The sequence below is a fragment of the Periplaneta americana genome, chromosome 9 (genome assembly GCF_040183065.1).
Source record: "Periplaneta americana isolate PAMFEO1 chromosome 9, P.americana_PAMFEO1_priV1, whole genome shotgun sequence".
Classification (NCBI taxonomy): Eukaryota; Metazoa; Arthropoda; class Insecta; order Blattodea; family Blattidae; genus Periplaneta; species Periplaneta americana.
Genome location: NC_091125.1, coordinates 173,140,952 through 173,160,950, shown reverse-complemented (window position 1 = coordinate 173,160,950; position 19,999 = coordinate 173,140,952). Strand labels below are relative to the sequence as shown.

The 19,999-nt window shown below is 41.9% G+C and overlaps 1 non-coding gene across 1 annotated transcript; it reads left to right on the top strand.

Moving 5' to 3' along the window:
- Nucleotides 1–2,905: 2,905 nt before the first annotated feature.
- Nucleotides 2,906–3,024, top strand: LOC138706887 (5S ribosomal RNA). The gene has a single exon (XR_011334133.1). It is a non-coding gene; the product is annotated as a 5S ribosomal RNA (ribosomal RNA).
- The last annotated feature ends 16,975 nt before the right edge of the window (nt 3,025–19,999 follow it).

The following is a 19,999-nucleotide window of genomic DNA, read 5'->3' as shown; positions in this document are numbered from 1 at the left end:
CGCACTTAAAACAAGTCTTGGGCTTGTCGCAGTTTGTCCTTGTATGGCCGTATTGTGCACAGTTAAGGCACGGTCGGTGGAAGATTGTCTCGTGTGATGGCTCTACTCTGTAGTACCGTCCTGCAAGTTTAATTCCTTCTAGTAATTTGTCTGCTGTGGTGATGTCATTTGTGAAAATTCTAACTAAGTTGGTGGGTTTGTCTGTCTGTGCGGAGATAATTCTCTTAATGCGTGTGATGCCTGGATGTGTTACAGCCAGGATCTGCATTAGTTCGTCCTCAGAGATCAGCGTGTCGACATTTTTCATGACGACACTGATCTCTTTATTTCGGGTCTGTTTCTGTCTTGATTCACTAGGCGTAATGTTGATTTCTGCGGACGGACCGAAGTTGTACAGGGGAATTGCCCTAGCGAACTTCTCCGCGTCGTCAATCGTGGCGAATGTGAGTGTAGTTGTCTTGGTAGTGTGTGCCCAGAACTGTCGTGGAGTTTGAATGTCGAGTCGGTACTGTTTCATTAGTCGCTCTATGTGTAGTGGGTTGTTGCCGTTTTTTGTGTGGTTCAGAATTTTCAGTACTGTCCTTGTCTTGGGTACTTGTGCGGTGTTAGGAGGAGTGGGAGAAGTGGGGCTTGCCGGAGTCGAACCGGATACTTTTGTGGGGATTGGTTTGCGCCTGTTGGACCGCTTCCCTTCTGAGGATTCGTGAGACGACGCCTCAGAGCTGGGAGGTGGTCCGTTGGGAGACTTCTCTGCTGTGGGTTTAGGGACAGGAGACCTCTCTGCTCTAGGTTTTGGAGCCGGCCCTTCTGAGGGCCCCTCTTGTGGAATGGAAGTAACCTCTGCCTCTTCCTCAGAAGAAGAAGAAGATTCACTGTCCAATAGAGAGGGGGGTGGGGTGGAGGAGGGATGGGATGGGTGGCCTGGTAGTTCCCAAGGTCCGAGGAGAGTGGCGGTTGGTGGAGTTTGGTATCGGGCGTGCTTCCCGAATTGTCGTGGATGCATTAAAGTCATCTGCCGTAAGTTTTCTCGGGAGGAAAAAACGTAGGCTCTCGTGGTTTTGTTTAAAGTCAAGGTCGTTGTGGGTTTCCGTGGAGTCACTGCGTCCAGTAGGTCGGGGTCAGCGTTTGTGATCACTACTGCTCTATTAGCAGTGATCGGTGCCATGGTCTTTAGTGTATGTAAGTCGTCGATCGTCTTGGTTGGTGAAGCGCTGGACTTACCAAATGATGATGGTTGTGGTGGTGATGTTGCTTCCGGAGAGACAGGTTTTGCGGCGGCCGTCGGTTTCACCGTCTTCCGCTTCCCCGGTGGCTGGCCTCCGTCCGGCCGAGACTTGTCGACACAAGGCGGCGGCCGGCTCCCGCTGTTCATCTTCGTTGGTTGTAAGCTGGCGACTTTTACCAGTGAGTGTCTTGCTAGATTCAGCTCCCTCTTGATCCTGATCTGATCTGATCTGATGATTGATGATCTGATCTGATGATCGATGCAGGGCCCGACGGTAACCTTCACTTTTACGCCAACGTCAATAATCGACAGCGGACCAATCGTAAAGTCACAAACGTTTGCGCTGTTTCTATTGGCTCGCACTGGGAAGGCAGTACGGCATTGTCCCTGCGACTTAAATATTTTTCTCCCTCCGGGCTCATCATCAGACGAGCACCATGCCCCCCAAAGCTTCCGGAAAGGCTGCCAAGAAGGCCGGCAAGGCCCAGAAGAATATTTCGAAGGGCGATAAGAAGAAGAAGCGCAAGAGGAAGGAGAGCTACGCCATTTACATCTACAAGGTTCTGAAACAAGTTCACCCAGACACGGGAATCAGTTCAAAGGCTATGAGCATCATGAACAGCTTCGTTAACGACATCTTCGAGCGCATCGCCGCGGAAGCTTCGCGGCTCGCGCATTACAACAAGCGGTCGACCATCACCAGTCGGGAGATCCAGACAGCCGTCCGTCTCCTGCTACCCGGTGAGCTGGCCAAGCACGCCGTCAGTGAAGGGACCAAGGCCGTCACAAAATACACTAGTTCCAAGTAAGCGGGAGTGCTTGCTAGGGAATCAGCAACCGGCCCTTTTAAGGGCCACAAGTTATTCATAACAGAGTAGATGAATGAAGAACAACAGCGTTTCCCACCGAGTGAAAATTTAAATAATCACCCCGATAACACTTCTAGGATAGATAATACATTATAGGCAGTCCATGGGAGACTTGGATCCACGAGGCAAATTCGTTTCCTTAATAGTTTCGTACGACTTATATGAGAGCGCGGTGTCATTCCTACTCACTTGGCAGCATTAATTGTTGAGGGAAAACAACTTAGAAGGTAACTTGTCGACCGCGGTCATAATCCTTCCGCAGGCCACTACTGAGAATCTGTGGACATACGGGTAATCTATCTTTATTGAAACTCGGGTTCATAACATACGACTGATACTTTATATATCTGTCACGTAATCCATCAAGAGACAAATGTCCCCCCCCCCCCTAGTCAGTAGCGAGCTTCAGTCCATTCGTAGTAGCCGCCGGTGCAAGAAGTGAATTGAAGTTTGTGTGAAGTTCCGTAGTATGGCATGAAAATGATGTCGAAAATCCGACTACAGTTCCACAACCATGTGGTTGAAAGGAGGCTCCGCTGTTGAACAACAATCCACCTGTGGCTTAACTTAGAATGCCGACTAGCTGTTTTATTAATCCCGTGTCAATCCAGCAGTGTGTGACGTTGAAACGTAACCAAACTGCCGTTGATAGATAGATTTATCATCTATCCCAATGACATCCAACGAGCTTGGTAATTTAGGTACAGAGTCTAAGCAGGCAGTTTACGTGTGTGTGTGAGCGAGTGCAGGTTTTATCGAGTGCACCCCAATCCCATCGTCCTCAAGTGCCTACAGATTACGCAGTTTCATCGGCAACGGCCATACCATGTTGAAAATACCGGTTCTCGTCCGATCACCGAAGTCAAGCAACATTGGGCGTGGTCAGTACTTGGATGGGTGACCGCTTGGGAACACCACGTGCCGTTGGCGATTTTTTTTTTTACGTCACTATTTCCAGCGTGTTCTAATAAGACTTATGGGATATTATGTTCCCTTCCCTATTCCAGCTATAGCTTGGATGATGACGCCGCTGCATAATTGTAGAGTAATTGATAATTCTTAAGTACTTGCAGCTCCGTATTGAAACTTATGACTGGTAGCATATTCATATGAGACGGTTCACTTCTCTGCGTTTTCTCGAAGAAGGGAATATGTATTCAGGGGATTGTGAACGTACCTCGCGCTCTCCCTAGAAGTTAGAGACATTTTAGGTAAAGAATGTAATATACTGTACATATATGGCTAATTAAAATCCCATTAGTTACTACATTTCAGTGGGTAGTACAAATTCCATAATGAAAATATCTCTGTCCTAGTAGTTGTATCCTTTAAAGAAGCTCGTTGTTTTCCCATGATGAAGGGCAGAACTTGGTCGGTAGAAATTTAAACAGACTGCATTATCAGACCAGGCGTTATTTCAATATCAGCGTTTAGTTTAGGAAATATAGCAATAGCGGAGTTGGGAGAAGTAGTTATAGCATGTACAGTAAGTATAAACAGTTCGCTGTACTGTACAGTGAATATAAATATTTGAATGTACGATGGCAAAACATCAGACATACAGTACGTAGCTCACATATCTTTAAAAATAAATAAATAAATAAATAAATAAAAATAAAGAAGACATTCTGAGGAGTGAGTGGAAAGTGCATATTATAATGAATATTTTTAACTCTCAGTTGACATTGAGAGAGAAAGCCATGCATCGGGGAACCGGTGACTGTTTTTGCGTTACCTTCTGCTATTGGCGTTGTTGGTTAGTAACGAATGAAAGGGGTAGGACGCGGAATCAAATGTCAAAAAACGATAGGGAAATAATAGTAACTGGTTGTATTTCGATCGAGCTCGGCGTGCTGATTCACCAGTGGGGTGTTTCACAAAGTTTACAATCTTTGGAAATTGTGAACTCTGTTTGTAAACTTCTGTTTCACAATCTTTGTTTGTAAAGGTGGACTGTACAAAGGAAATCAAATCTTTACGAATGAAATTTTGCGCTCTTTACAAGTGATATGTTTGTTTCACAACGAAGGAGTAATTTTACAAACGTGTAAACTAAACTTTACTAGTGAAGTTAGCACATTTTCTACAGTAGCCCTGTTGAAATAGCTTCTAATTGTGAATGAAAAAAATAAACACATATGTATAAAATCAATTTTATAGTAACAGGGTACCATTAAGAATTACACTGAAGCAGTTGTGATGTTATTGAGTAGTTCTAGCGACTCAGACGAAGATTTTGCATTTAGGCCTAACGTAGAATTTTCCGGCCACGTTCGTATCATTGTACGAATATTAATGAAAGGTTTCGAATGAATCCCGCGCTATACTTCAGAATACCGCGTTAGTTCTTATATACGAGGAACGTATTTAATAAATACTCGCACTTAAAGAAGAAAAACTTTGCACCGAAAACCAATCACTTAATAATGCAATGTCGGCATTACTTACGCAGTATTCTGAAGTCGTTCCGAATCCCATTTCGCTGTAATCTCTCCTACAAGATATGGGACATCACATGCAACATCTGAAAGGGAAAAGTGGTGCCCTAACCTCAAAGCGAGAACTGCATTGGTTGCATAGTAGCTCTCAGTTCCCTGCGTTAGCAGATAAGAACGGAATTTATAAGATTACAGTGTGCAAAAGTTCACACATGGTAGTTGATGTTGTTACAAGATTGAAAAAACTCGAGGCGGGTTATTGATCACCGAATGTGCTTACTCGGGCAAAGGATTTTTATGCTCCTCCTGCTGGGTTCCCTAATGTTGGCGAGGTTATGGATGAAACAATAAAATATACTGATGGACCAGCAGAGAGCGAAGTTGATTTTAATGGATGGACATGTTAGCTGCTCTATCAACTGCATATAACTACGTGGGTCAAATCCATTATTTATCAATTATTTGAATGAATTTCGCGCTAACTTTCGTCAGTTAAGTCGTAGGCTAATTAATGCATTGGTATGCTCGACCAATTGCATGCCGCGAAACTCCGTTGTCGCCGATGTAGCAAAATCTAAATAAAATATATATAAAAAAATATAAACATGTCCATCGATAGTTCTAAAATTACAGCTACTTTACCTCTGATCCTTAGTGATTTTTGTAAACTGTCGTTGGCGATTTTGTTCAACCAATTATGCGTATTTGTAAGTTTGTTTCGCCGATTTTGTAAAGTTCGTTAAAACATACAAGTGAATAAGATTGCATTGTGAAACACAGTTAACAAGCATATGTAATATTTCCGTTGTTAATTGTATATTGTTAATTTGTAATTTGTTAGCGTTGTGAAACATGCCCCCATTTACCTTTAGAGGTAATATCTACATTAATATTTAGTTAAAATTTAAAGAAATTTTAAACGAATGGAAGCTGCATTTTAATTCACCCCAAATTACTATGTTCCCTTTCAGATTATCAGCTGTTGTTGTTGTTGTTGTTGTATTGTAAGTTCTCACTTATTGTTAGCTAGCCGTACCCGTTCGCTCCGCTCCACCTGTTAGAAATAAATATAAAGTAATTACATAATTAAAATAGGACGTCTGATCCAGGGAACAACTTTTACAACAGCGCAAGATAATCTGCTTCGCATATTACCCAATTTTTTTTTAGCACTGCATTTATTGCATATATATTTTATGTATTTTAACACGATTCAATTGAGCATAGTTAAAATATGAATTATTAAAATAATGGATTGCCAAGCTAAAGTACTATTACTGCATACTAAATCAATACACTCTCGTTGTTCGTTAATTCTCTGAGATTAAAATGCGTGTACATAAATATTATTTTAAGAAATACAGAAAACGAATGTACAAAATAGCCTATCAAATTTTCTGTGCATAAGAAGCTATTTTAATCTTACCTGTCCTCGATTTACTCAGACGTTACTGTAATAACATTATAGCATTATGTCCATCTAGAGAAACTACAGTTTCCAATGGTGAAATAATAACTAATTATACAAATCAGTTAATTTACGAGCTTGTGATATTACTTCATACAAACACAGAAACATTCCCTGTAGGCTATGTTTAATAGCTTTCGATTGTTTGTTGATGTCCAAGGCCCCTGTTTCGATTGTTGTTGTCCAAGGCCCCTTATAGACGAAGTCATTTGTTCTTAATTCATTGCACCGTCTTAGATAGCGTTATTTTAATTTTAAAACTCATTTATCTCATTAAATATCAGTCCTATCAAAATGTTGTAAAAAAATAAAACTTAACGGAAATCATTTTTAAAGGAACATCTGTTATGTAACATTTTTTCTCAAATATCAATAATAAGCGAGATATTTCGATTTATTTAATTCAGGCCCCCTTATAACTCCCCTTTTAAATAATGTATTTCGAATGCCATATAGCCTAAAATCTAAGTTACAACAAACTTAATTTATATTCCAGTTTTCATATAAATCGGTTCAGCCATTATCGCGTGAAAAGGTAACAAACATACAGACAGACATACAAACAAAAATTTCAAAAATGCGATTTTCGGTTTCAGGGTGGTTAATTATATATGTTAGGACCAATTACTTTTGGAAAATCGAAACTTACCAGAAAAATTTCGGCTACAGATTTATTATTAGTATAGATAGTACGAGATACGACCGCAATTTTGTACGACTAGTGTAATGAAGGAATGCAAAAAATTATTTTGGAACTTTGCAATGTTAGTCTATCATTAAAATAAAATTAAATCTTAATTCGTCCCTTTTGCAGGAGTCTTCTTCATCCAGTATGTTGTTGGCTGATATGGAGGAGGAGGGGGGGGGGACATGCTCTAAAGGGATTAAATTTGCTTAGCAAATCGATATGGTGACTAACGCTTGCAATGCGTCATAGCTATAATTGTACTGCGCGGTAATTTCAGAGTAATAAGAGTTCAGTTCAGGGATCTGCTAATTTCTTCATATTGTGTTCGGCAATGGAATAGTACCGCAGTAGCATTAAGAGGTTTTTATAATTTGAACTGATATGTGCAGGTATATTGACCCCCCCCCCCTCCCACCGCTGGCCGACGCGGACTGCAATGACAACAGTAAGCCACACGTCATACGTAAGCCTTTCTTCTTCTTCATCTTTGCTCGCCTGGCAAATACAGTCTTGGATTTCACATATTCAATTTTTCACAGTCCCAACTCCCTTGCATGGACGTGTTTTCACGTACCTTTAAAGTTTCTCCTCTCATTCATTCAGTCTATTCGCAAGCCTGAGGGTTTTCCGTGGTTTTCCCTAAGGAGCTAAGACAAATGTAGGGATGAGCCCAGAAAGAAAAGGGCATTCACTTCCTTAGACCCTGGTAACTGCTCTTTTTAGAGGAAGGAGGAGGAGAAAGAAACCCCCCCACCCCCACCGACGTGGACTGCAATGACAACAGTAAGCAACACGTTATATGTAAAGCCTTTATTATTATTATTATTATTATTATTATTATTATTATTTACAATGGGACTAAAGGTGGTGTAGATACACTATGTCAAATGTGCCACAATCTTTCCTGCAATAGAAAGACGAGGCGCTGGCCACTAGCAATATTTTACAACATGCTAAATATTGCAAGTATAAATTCATGGATAATTTATAGTTAGAAGAACTCAGAAAACAATATCAAGAAAACAATTCATTTTCCAATTGTGTGAAGAGCTGACAAAACCGTGGATGCAGCACCGCTTTGCACGTCCTACTTTACACCGATCTCTGCGGGCAACAATTGAAGAACATCTGAACATTGCTGTGCAACAACAATGCCAGGTAATGCAGCCAGATGGTGAACGTACTGTTTGCTATAAATGTCCTGCAAAGAAGAGGAGAATGATGACAACATTTTGTGGACTTTGCAAAAAGGGGTTCTGCAGAGAACATCGCGCTGTTGTTTGCACTAATTGTAAATAGGACAATAACATGAACGTAAAGACTTTATGACAAACTTAAAATTAAATGAACACTAATGGCTACGAAAAGTGTAAAAGTTGTTAAATGTGTGATATTGAGTTGATTTCAGTTAATTAAAATGTGAGTAGTAAAAATTACGAATGCTTACCTTTAACATGAGTACAGTGATGATTACCTGTCTAGGGTTAAGTAGTCGCGTGGTGAGTTTAGGAATTCCCAGACCACCTCTAAGATTGTTTAAAATAAAGGTATTGTAATCGTACGTTTCTGTCTTTTGTCAATAGTAACGTTGACCTTTCTTTTTCGAGAAAACAAAATCTGTTGTACAGTTAAAGGTACTGAAATAGTAAGAAATTTTCTGAAATCCCCACGCGTTTGCAAGTGTAAGTCTCTGTTGTAACCTGTTGATTTACGAGAGACTGCGTGTGCTTCCGTACAGTGTTTCTAAAATGTGCAGTAACGAGTCAGAAATCATTGGAATGTAGTGTAGGTGTGTTTGTTATAACCGGGAATCAATCCGCAGTACTTGACCAATCAACTACGGGAAATATCAGAAAAATTGGCAGGAGTTAGCAAGAAAAACAAAGGTAAAATATCACGTGAACGAGCACCGATACCGAGCACTATGTACAATATACCCTAGAGAAAAAGACAAGAAAACAAAAGTCAACCGCTGCAAGTGTTACGAAGTGGTGTGTGAAACATATAATGAAGAATGTCTGCGGGAAGCGCATCTAGTGAGATAAAGGGTGAAATGGAGGATTCTGCTAAAAATAAAGAAAGGAAGAAAAATGTTTACAGTTAATACAAGTATTGTTTTCTCTTGTGGGTTTATGTTTAGTATAATAGATGTGTGTGTGTGTGTGTGTGTGTGTGTGTGTTTCATTAAAAATTAGCATATCCTTAATGAATACATCCTAAGTGGTATAAATGAAATTGTATAAACTGCAGGGAATCTTAAAATATGAAAATTGCGATAGTTGTTTTCTTTACAGTCCGACCTTTTTTAATAAACTAGTGTGAGATATGAAGTTTTGCACATTTAAGGGTTGTTAACATGAATGTAAGGAATATATATTATGATATGATATGATATGATTCTCAAATACTCTGTCCTGCTGACCCTTCACATTTCTGTATTCGGGCGAGTGTGTATTCTTCTTCTTCTTCTTCTTCTTCTTCTTCTTATTATTATTATTACTATTACTATAATTATTATTATTATTATTATTATTATTATTATTATTATTATTATTGTGTGAAGAGTTGTATCGGAAGTGCTTTATAGACTAAATTAATAATTTCTATCTTAACTGAAATATTTACATTATATTTCACACAGTATAGTTACAGGTAGCATAAATTCAGATAATGGTTTTTATATGGGAATCTACTTCTTGTGTTTAGAGGCTACATTTATACAGAGTTAATAATTTCTCCCCTATGTAACATATTTCCATGAAATTTTATACGCATCTATGCAAAAACGAATTATGCTCGTGTAATTAGGGAATTAGGGAAAAATTAGTGTTTCTGATAATTTTTAATGTTTTAATAGAAATTATGCTCCTAAAAGATGACTAGCCTGCCATATTTTTCGCAGTTGGTAACAAAATGCTAGATTCATGGATATACTCCATAATTTAGTTGTTCATTATATGTTCAAGAAGTGTTGAATTTTTCTTGGAGAAATTAAGCTCCTTCATCCAGACTCTGAAAAGTGGCTGCTGTCGAATTCGTAAAGCGCCACCAAGAGATGAATATAACATCTAAGTTTGCAGGATGTAGCAGCTAAATTTTAAGCCGTATAGAGTTTAATATTTGATTAATGTGTGGGTAGAAGAATTGAAAGTTAACTCAGGTTTACTTGTAATGCACAGCCTGTTAAATATGTCGTAAAAAAAAAAAAAAAAAAAAAAAACTAGTTGCACAAATCTCAGTAAACGTGCCAATTAAATGAATGCTAACGTATTATAGATTGCTTTTCGCGTATTAAATGAAAGTACACATCTTGTCCTATGACCTCCATAAGGGAAGGTTTAACAATATAAAACAGCCACTGACCCCACGAACAAAAATCAACTGAAGAGCGTGACTTAAAAAAAAAAAAAAAAAAAAAAAAAAAAAAAAAAAAAAAAAAAAAAAAAAACTCATGTTTTGTCCCACCTCTTACTGATATTGATGTTTGCTTTTGTTTAAGCCTAGATATTACTTAAACTTCGGTTATGATGAAGTTGATTTTCTTACATAGTTTTGCGTTCTGGACAACTGTGCGCCGGCATCTCTCGGAACATCCGAGATCAGGTCCCTATCCCCTCCACCGCAAAGTCAAATAGCGTCTGTCACTTGATTTTGAATATTAAACAAACATACCATCACGGCATTTCCGTTATGGCATCTGGTGTCATCAATAAGCTACAAATAAAGGAAAGAAAGAAAGAAAGAAAGAAAGAAAGAAAGAAAGAAAGAAAGAAAGAAAGAAAGTAGCACAGTCACTGTCCTGAACAAGGTACGCAAGTATTATTTTAATTAATGCGTATCGCCTACCAGCCGCCGAAACTATTCGACAGGAGAGTGAATATCCTACACGGTCCTGTAAAAATGTTCTGAATACACTAAATGACGTGTAATTTTTTTTCTATTATTAGGACAATTGAACGTGTCATTGCTCCTGCGGGTTGCTTTGTTTCACACCACAGAGAATTCAGGTTCTCTACCCCCCGGGATTCTAGAGATAAGAGAGCGATGAGGTTAAAGGAGTAGGCGTTTGTTCGTGTTTTTGTTTTTACTTTAGAAAAATTGCGAAACGTGACGCAATAGCGATAAGTTTTATGAACAAGTTTGCTGAATCGACCAATTGAAGGTAATTTATATTTTGCTAAAGAAGAGAGGAGATTAATGAAATCAGTTATTGTAATAATCGTAGTAGATTGAAGGAATTGTTTGTATTCAAACTCCTTTTGTGAAATAAGCTGCTCGGATGCTTATCAGGGTGACGGTTATAAATGTTATCGTAATACCCACCCGAGGTCACAAAGGTCACAGTCTTCCGCTTGTCCTTTCCTAAGCAGACCACGTCTGTACTATCGAAAATAATGAGTCACAGTTATAGTTTCGTGAAAGTAAAAAATGTTAGATAGGAGACAAGTAGCTACTCTTATACAATCATAATCACATTTTGTATCCAATATAGTATAAACGAGCTACATGTAAGTACTGTGTAAAGTTTCATTAAAACAATATATTATATATGAGACAAGTCACTAATTTTTGTCAAAACGCATCGTCTATAAAGGGGTAGTTTCTCCTCTTATACAGTAGTGACTATAGTGCGAAGTTTCATGGAAATATGTCACATTTTTAGTCCAGCTAGATTTGCTTTCTGGACCACTTTGAGCCTTGGCGCTTGTGATCGGTCGGACGGAGGATCACTCGTCCCGGCGGCGTTAACCCTTAATTTGGTAAATATATATAATGTGCAATATTATAGAACTGTGAAATTTTTTTTTAATTTTCCTAAGAAACTTTGTTATCCATCGTTCTATTAAAAAATTGTTTATTAACCTATAGGATACATTGCGATATTTGTCAAACAGGCTGTGGGAAAATGCTGATACGGTGAGGAATGGAAAGGGAGAAACCATTTATATTATTGAGGTGACCTTGAACTGAGGGTAGTAGGAACGAGACCTGGAGTACGGTACAACCGGCTCTTCCGAGAAATAACTAGTGGCCCTGAAAAGGGCCTTTTTGCGGGCAGGAGTACCTTTGTTAATTCAAGCCCTCTCGCCGCGGATGCGCCTAGCCAGCTGAATATCCTTGGGCATAATGGTCACGCGCTTGGCGTGGATGGCGCAAAGGTTGGTATCCTCGAAGAGACCGACGAGGTATGCCTCGCTTGCCTCCTGCAAGGCCATTACGGCTGAGCTCTGGAAACGGAGGTCGGTTTTGAAATCCTGAGCGATTTCACGCACCAAGCGCTGGAAAGGCAGCTTGCGGATGAGGAGCTCGGTGCTCTTCTGGTAACGACGGATCTCGCGAAGAGCAACTGTACCAGGTCGGTATCGATGGGGTTTCTTCACGCCTCCAGTAGCCGGTGCGCTCTTCCTAGCGGCCTTCGTTGCCAGCTGCTTTCGTGGAGCCTTGCCTCCCGTGGACTTACGCGCAGTTTGCTTCGTACGTGCCATCGCTTACTCCTTCGTCCTCGCAACCCAAGTTGACGCAATACAGTCGCGCCCGCTGCCCCCAAGAGGGGTATTTATGTCTTCGCCCGTTGAGAAGCCACGCCCCTTCCGTAATGTGATTGGTCCGCGGGTTTTAGTATATAAACCAAAAAATGACCCGCCGTCGAGATCACTTTTAACCTTCGTCACACGAGCAACATGACTGGACGCGGCAAGGGAGGCAAGGGTCTTGGCAAAGGTGGAGCGAAGCGCCACAGGAAGGTTCTCCGAGATAATATTCAGGGCATCACGAAGCCGGCCATTCGTCGTCTCGCCCGACGTGGAGGCGTAAAGCGTATCTCCGGCCTCATCTACGAGGAGACGAGAGGTGTTCTCAAGGTCTTTCTGGAGAACGTAATCCGTGACGCTGTAACATACACCGAGCACGCGAAGCGGAAGACAGTCACGGCCATGGACGTGGTATACGCCTTGAAGAGGCAGGGGAGGACTCTCTACGGGTTCGGCGGTTAGACTGCCTACACACGTCTGCTGCCGAATCCGTCGGCAAAACGGCCCTTTTCAGGGCCATAAAATCCGTCTAAAAAGGGCAGTAGTTGTCGAGATTAATTTAATTCACCTTTACTGTGTGACCACTAGCTCAACAGGCCAGTGCGGAAAACAGAACTTATTTCGTAGGGGCACTTCAGTATCAGCAAAAGACGTTGTAAGAAATGCCTCTCCGTTTTTCAAATGGGTCTGACCCCAACGCTTGGTATATCAAGTGGAAAGACCGGATTCCTCTGTGAAGCCTTGCTCCTCGGATTATGTTACCTGTTACTGTAAACTTCTGTAAGTCAATAATCACTGTCCGAAGAATTGGTGGGTAATATGACAACGCAGGTAGGCAATGCTCACCAGACCGTAACAAGGAACCGAGGGGATTGACACATACTGAACATCACATCACCACGTTTTTGCAATGCCAACTTTTAGGTCATAGGAATCCAGTGTGGTAAACACTGGGGAGAAGAGGTACACATCGCATGTCAGAACACAGGACTTCGTCCTGTCAGACAACTTCCACGTATAGCTTGCGTCATTTCGGTTCGAACGAAACGACAGAGAGAGGGGAAATTCGAACGCAAATTGTCAAAGCCTTCGATTCCTACGAGAAGGTCATGTCATCATCTCAGTATTGGGGTTCCTGCGCGTGCGGCCAATATGTGCACCAACAAACAAACGCATTAGGAACTCTATTATAACGCCGTAAGTTGTTCACCAGTTATCGATTTCTTATTCAAAATTAGTTTCATTCGTAGTATGTAGTAAAGTAAACTAGTATATTCAAACGTATATGTCTAAAACCACGATGGGCACCAAAGAAGGGGACTTGTGATTATTTTCACGATAATCTCCATTACTCTAATATGATAGAAATATATTACATAAATTTCGAAGCCAACTATGTACCTTGGCATCATCATCTAATTTAACTCGTATTGTGTTAAATTATATAATAATAATGAAACCTTTCTATATGCATCAGTATAATGTGTTATCACACAATAGCCTAGTAAATGTACAACGGTTTCAAGTACTTCAGTGCGAACCTGGGACAACGACATCGTTCAGAGCACAAAATTACAGAATGATGATATTAAATCAGCCCACCGGTATAGAGAGAGAGAGAAAGTTGACACGCGTAATGAAATTACATTACGAAGCCGTGAGAGAGGATTAACAATACTGGCTATTTCTGACTTTTGTGAGGTTAGTGGGGCCCTTAAAAGGGCCGTTTTACGGAGAAGGGGCTTAAGCCTTCTTCTCGGTTTTCTTCGGGAGGAGAACCGCCTGGATGTTGGGCAACACACCACCCTGGGCGATGGTGACGCCGGACAGGAGTTTGTTCAGCTCCTCGTCGTTGCGAATGGCGAGCTGTAAGTGACGAGGAATGATCCTAGTCTTCTTGTTGTCACGAGCTGCGTTGCCAGCCAACTCGAGAACTTCGGCCGCCAGGTACTCCATCACCGCGGCCAGGTAGACTGGCGCACCGGCACCAACTCGCTCTGCGTAATTGCCCTTACGCAAAAGACGGTGGATACGGCCTACCGGGAACTGCAACCCAGCACGGCTGGATCGAGACTTTGACTTTCCCTTCACCTTGCCTCCCTTTCCACGACCCGACATGATGCTACTCCTACTTGCAGCTGTTTAACTACAAGAACGACGCCTCGCCCAAAATGATGCAGGGCCCGGTGTCAGAGTTGATTGCTGGCAGAGCCAGCGGTCGTTTTAGGGTCTTACATTACAATGCCCTCTTCGACCGTGAGTGCTTGTGAGTGCAGTGTTAATAGAATGTTGGATATTTAGGGCTTTTATGAGATTGAGATTGAGACGTGGAAAGAAGACAGGTGGGTAGAAAGTAAGAAAGAAGATTTAAGAAGCAGATTTTAAGTTCTGATTTGTTGTTATTTGAGGAGTGACCATGAACTGTTTGTGATGTAAATTATTTACTGGGCTTGCGTGAATTTTGAATGTATTTATTTACTGTTAATTATTCAACGATAGCTATCATGCATCACTAAGCAGTGGTGAGGGCAGTCACAATTTGTTTATATTGTTGTTATCCTTGTGTTTGTGCGTTGGCATTTTGACTTCAGCTATCCAGCAGTCGGAGAGATGTTCGCTGGTACGTTATGTTGTGGGTGGGGTATTTGATTTCGATTTCCTCTCGTTGTAGATGAAAGTGGATTATTAATTGTATGTGTCGGGTTCTGGTCTATGACATGTATGTGCATTCCTCAACGATGGCATTCTTTTGGGGTATTTATGGGAGACAGACCGCGAATGAGCCGACTCCGGGAGACGAGGGGTTTTGTAGAGAGGGAGAGAGAGGGGGAGAGTTTAATGGTTATTTTGTGGATTGAAGTGATCTTGATAGGCTTGTAGGAGTTTTTCAATGGTTGTGTTCTTGTTGGTGTGTGGAGGATTGTTAAACATATGTTGTGTGTATGAGCGACGTAGTGCGAAGTGTGTGTATTTAGTGACTGTTCGGATTAGGTGTGTGGAGAGTGGTTTCGTTTTGGTGTGGATGTATACTGTGTCGTTTCTGGTATGTTTGGGTAGTCGAAATATCTGGCGCAATAATTTCCTTTCACGGGACTCAAATTTCTTTTGTGTTGAGGGTGAAGATTGCAATAGAAAGTAGGAGGAGTAGGTGCACTGGGATCGAACCAGTGCTTTATATAGGTGTAGTAATGTGTTGGCGTGGCAGCCTTGTCGTCTAATGCCGCTTAGGTAGCTTACTGCTTTAGTGGCTTTGTTGTATTTGTCCCATATTGTTTGCGCTATTGTAGTCCAAGAGAGTTTTGATGTGAGTGGAATGCCTAGATATGTTACTTTGTGTTGGAGTGGTATTAATGCTTGTCCGATTGTAATGTGTTGTCTGTTTGTGATTCGTGATTTTAAAGAGGGGCGGAAGACACAGGTTTGGGTTTTTTCGGTGTTGATGGTAATTCTCCAGGTGTTGGCCCACTCAGTGTACTGTCTCAGGGCGTTGTCTATTAGTACCCTGGCGGATCGTAAGCGGGGATGGGTGGCCCAGAAAGCAACATCGTCAGCAAACTGTGCCAGGCCCACTTGATTGTTGTTGGGTTGAGGGATGTCAGATACATATATGTTATAGAGCAGGGGGGAAATCACGCTGCCCTGGGGAACTCCTGCTTCGATTTGGAAGGTGCGGGACAGATCTTGTCTGCCAAGACGGACCTGGCCAGATCGGTTATTCAGGAAGCTGGAGATCCAGCGTGTTATTTCGTGCGGAAATTGCATGTTTGTTAATTTATATCGCAAGGCGTCCAGCCATACTGTGTCAAAGGCTCGTCTGGCGTCGAGCGCTACCAAGATTGAGTAATGTCGTTTAGAGTAGGCCTCCTCAATGGGGGTAAGTACCCGTATCAGCTGATCAGTCGGCTGGACTCCCGGTCTGAAGCCCGCCTGAGAATCGGGAATCATATTTCGGTCGCGCAGGTAAACCTGCAAGCGTGAAACGAGTACTTTCTCCATTAACTTGGCAATAGTCGGGGTGAGGCTTATGGGTCGGTAGTTGGCGGGGTCTGAGGCGTCTTTACCAGGTTTTGGAAATAGAAGTATGTGTGAATGTCTCCAGCGTGTCGGAGCGTGTCCAAGTTTCAAAGAGAGGGTGAAAAGACCAGCAAGAAAATTAAGGGCTGTCGGCGGGAGTTGTTTAAGTGTTTGGTATGTGATACCATCAGGTCCTGGTGCTGAGTTCTTGCATGTTTGGAGGGCAAGTGAGATGTCTAGTATGGTGATGTCATCAATGATGGGGTCGTCGGTTGATCGTGGTGCTGGTGCTGGGAGTGGATTATAGAGGATATGATGGTTATTGATATGATCTGTGATGAAATGGTAATGATCTTGGTCGAAATCTGGATGTATAGGTGTTGTGTGCGTGTTGGATAGAAACTGTCGGAAGGCTTCCAGTTTGCCTGGTGTGTCAATAATCGTTTGTTGTCTGTTGCGTAATGGGTGGGAAGTATATTGGTACTTGCCCCTAATACGCTTTATGGTTTCCCAAAATCGCTTGGGAGCGTTTAGTCTGTCTTTGTCGACTTTCTGAATGAATTTGTCCCATCGTCGCGTCTCGTATCTCTGTATAGCGTCTTTGACATCTTCTTGTAGTGAGCGGTAGAGGCGTCTGTCTTCATCTTCATGGGTGCGCATGTAGAGTCTGTGTGCTGCTCTTTTTGTCTTTATGATTTTTAAGATGTCTGGAGGTAGTGCACGGCGACGGTCAGTGGTATATCGTTTTTGTGGTATTGAGTCTTGAATAGCTTCATTAAGCACCTGTACAAACAAAGTCTCTGCGGTGTCTAAGTCTTCGTGTTTCGTGATTGGAAAATGAGGGAGTGATTTAGATATGTAATCTTTGAATTTCTGCCAATCAGCGTTACGATAATCTCGCATGTATATAGCTTCGTTTACGGGTTGAGAGCGGTAAAAGGGGCAGGCAAGTTTAATTTGTATGGGTGCGTGATCTGAATTTAGAGGGGGAAGGACTAGAGTATTGATGAGTCGGTTATGTAATCTGGGAGAGATGAATATTTTATCAGGAGTTGTAAATTGTTGAGTAGGAGTTGGTAGGCGTGTGGGGGCAGGGAGTGGAACTTGTACTAGGTTGAGACTGGGTAAGAGCGTCACTAGGTGGTTGCCTTTGGTGTTCCGATTGTTATCATGGAGGAAGGGGTGGTGGGCGTTGATATCTGTGGTGATTATGACATTTGGAAGGGTGTGAAGGTAACGCAGGAGTGTGGATGGGAGTGGATTAGCTGGCGGAGAGTAGAAAGAAGCCACATGCATGCGAGAATTTCCTATGTGGATTTGAATTATTACACATTCTTGGTCGTCGAGGTGAAGGGGTAGGGGAATTTGAGTTGTTGTCAAGTTTTTGTTAGTCATAATCATAACTCCTCCTCCTATCGTAGGTCTGTCGCGTCGATATATAGTGAAGTCTCTCATAGTAAAGCGGTCTTTGTCTCGAAGGTGGGTTTCATTTAAACATATGATTTCGGGTTTTTGCTCTTGGATGAGGTGAGTGAGTTCCGTTCTGTTGTTATACAGGTGCCTAATATTGCAATGAATTATCGTGATGTCATGTCGAAGTAGGATGGACGCCATTATAGTGGTATTAGGTTGTTGGTGAGAGGCTGTTTGTGGTGTCTAGGTGCCGTGAATTTCCTGAGGGGCAGGGTAGGGATTGGTAATCCGCCAGGGCTCGTTCTATTGCGCCACCTATCATAGTTTGGACTTTCTGGACTATGGGCGTGATTATTACATCTATATTGTTTCCATAAGGTGCAACGCTGACTTTTCTATTTATGGTCTTTTTGGCTGTGGCATTTATAGTGGCTGTGGTATTTTCGAGTCGTGAGGGTGGGGTCGTGTTTATTGTTGTGGCTGTGATAAATTGTGTTAAATTGTTGATGGCTTGATTGATTTTTTCGTCAATGTATTTTTCAATGCGGGTTATGTGGATGGCGATACGTTCATCTATAAAGTTGGCGATTTGTTGGGGGGTGGGTAGATCATTTCTGTCGGTTTTTTGTGGTGTTGCCAAGATCTGAGCAAATGTGTGGGGTTTGGGACTGTTGGTGGTTTCGTTTGGTATGTTGGATATGTCGCTGTCGACGGAGTTGAGGGTTGGGAAATTGATTGTGTTAAGAGACGGGGGCTGGTTTGGGGGTGTCATTTGGCTGGGTTTAAGTGGCGAATCAATATTTTGTTTCCTAATGAATGGTCTGTAGGTAGGTTCATCGGGGAGTTGGATTTCGCGTGGATATAGTGGACAGTGCATCTGTCCTGTATAATGTCCGTCTCTATTACAGGTGGCGCAATGATGTGGTCGATCTTTATGTGCACAGGAAGTGCCAATGTTCCCACAGTGAAAACAAACTGCGGGGTTTGTGCAGTTTTTCTTCTCATGCAGATACTGATGACAGTTCCTGCATGGAATATGGCGTTTTCCTAGTTTGGGTGGTTCACAATGATATGTTCTGCCCCACAGTCGGAGGCCATCGCTGAGAAGTGTCGATATGGTGTTCGGGTTTTTTGTGAAAATGCGAACAAGGGGCGTTGGTCCGTAGCTATTTCTTATTCTTGTGATCCTAGTGTGTTCTAAGTTGATGTTTGTCATAGCAGCTGATACTGTTTCTATATCTATTTCCGGGGAGATTCCAGTAGCAACTAGATTGGTTTCTTTGGCGTAAGATTGAGCACTCTCCGTATTTCTGTTCTGTCTGTTAATTTTAATTGCATATTCTGCGTTGGGTCCGAAAGTGTTGGGTGGGTAGGAGGAGATGAATTTATCTAAGTGCTCTTGGTTTTCGAAAATAAGAGTTGTTGAACTGAATTTTTGCGACCAGGTTTGTCTAGGTGGTGTGATTTGAATTTTTAGGCAATCTTGATATATGATGGTGGGGTTGTTTTTGTGTAGATCTTGGTTATTGATACGCATAGCTACGCGTGAGTCAATTTGAGTTGCAGCAGGCGGTGGTTGCGTTTGTGATATTCGAATGTCTTTGCTAGGAGTGGTTTGATTATTTGCATTTGATGTGGAAGGTTGTGGCGTGATTTGATTGGGGGCAAAATTAGGATTCGTTTGGATTGGTGACACGGGGGATTGTAGGTCTTGGTGTACTGTGGTGCTTTGAGAGGGAAGTGGCAGAGACGATATCAGATTTTCTAGTCTGTATCGTAGTTCTCTGTTATTTGTTTTGAGTGGAGTTTTTGCGGTAGGGGCAGATATTTCTTTGGTAGCTGCATTTGGTTTGTATTGTCTTTGAGCGGGTTGTGAGAGCCAAGGAGCTTGCAATTTAGCTTGCTCCGGAATCATGTACTGAGTTTTATCACTAGGCCCAAGAATTGAGGGTGGAATGTACTGTGTAAATTTTGAGAGGTGAGCTCGGGTATGGAAATTTATAATAAGTAGGTGTTCATGGTGTTTATACCAGCGAACATGCACACGAATTTGGTTTAGAACTTTTTTGAGCTCTGAGGCACTATAATTATATATTATTAGGGTTGTGTTTGCCTCTGATTCTGTGAAAGCGTCAGGCGGTGACTGCTGGTGTAGTAGACCTGGAAAGGGATTGTCAGTGGATGGAGTGTTTACTGACAAATCCTCAGCGGAGTGAGAGCGGTTTTTTGAGGAGTTGTGACTGCCCTTACCTCTGTCTGCTGGTTGTGTTGCTCTGCTTTCAGGGTTGTTGTTATTCATGGTGGCTCCTCCTTTTGATTTGTGTTGGGGTTATGATGCACTATTTGGTTGAAG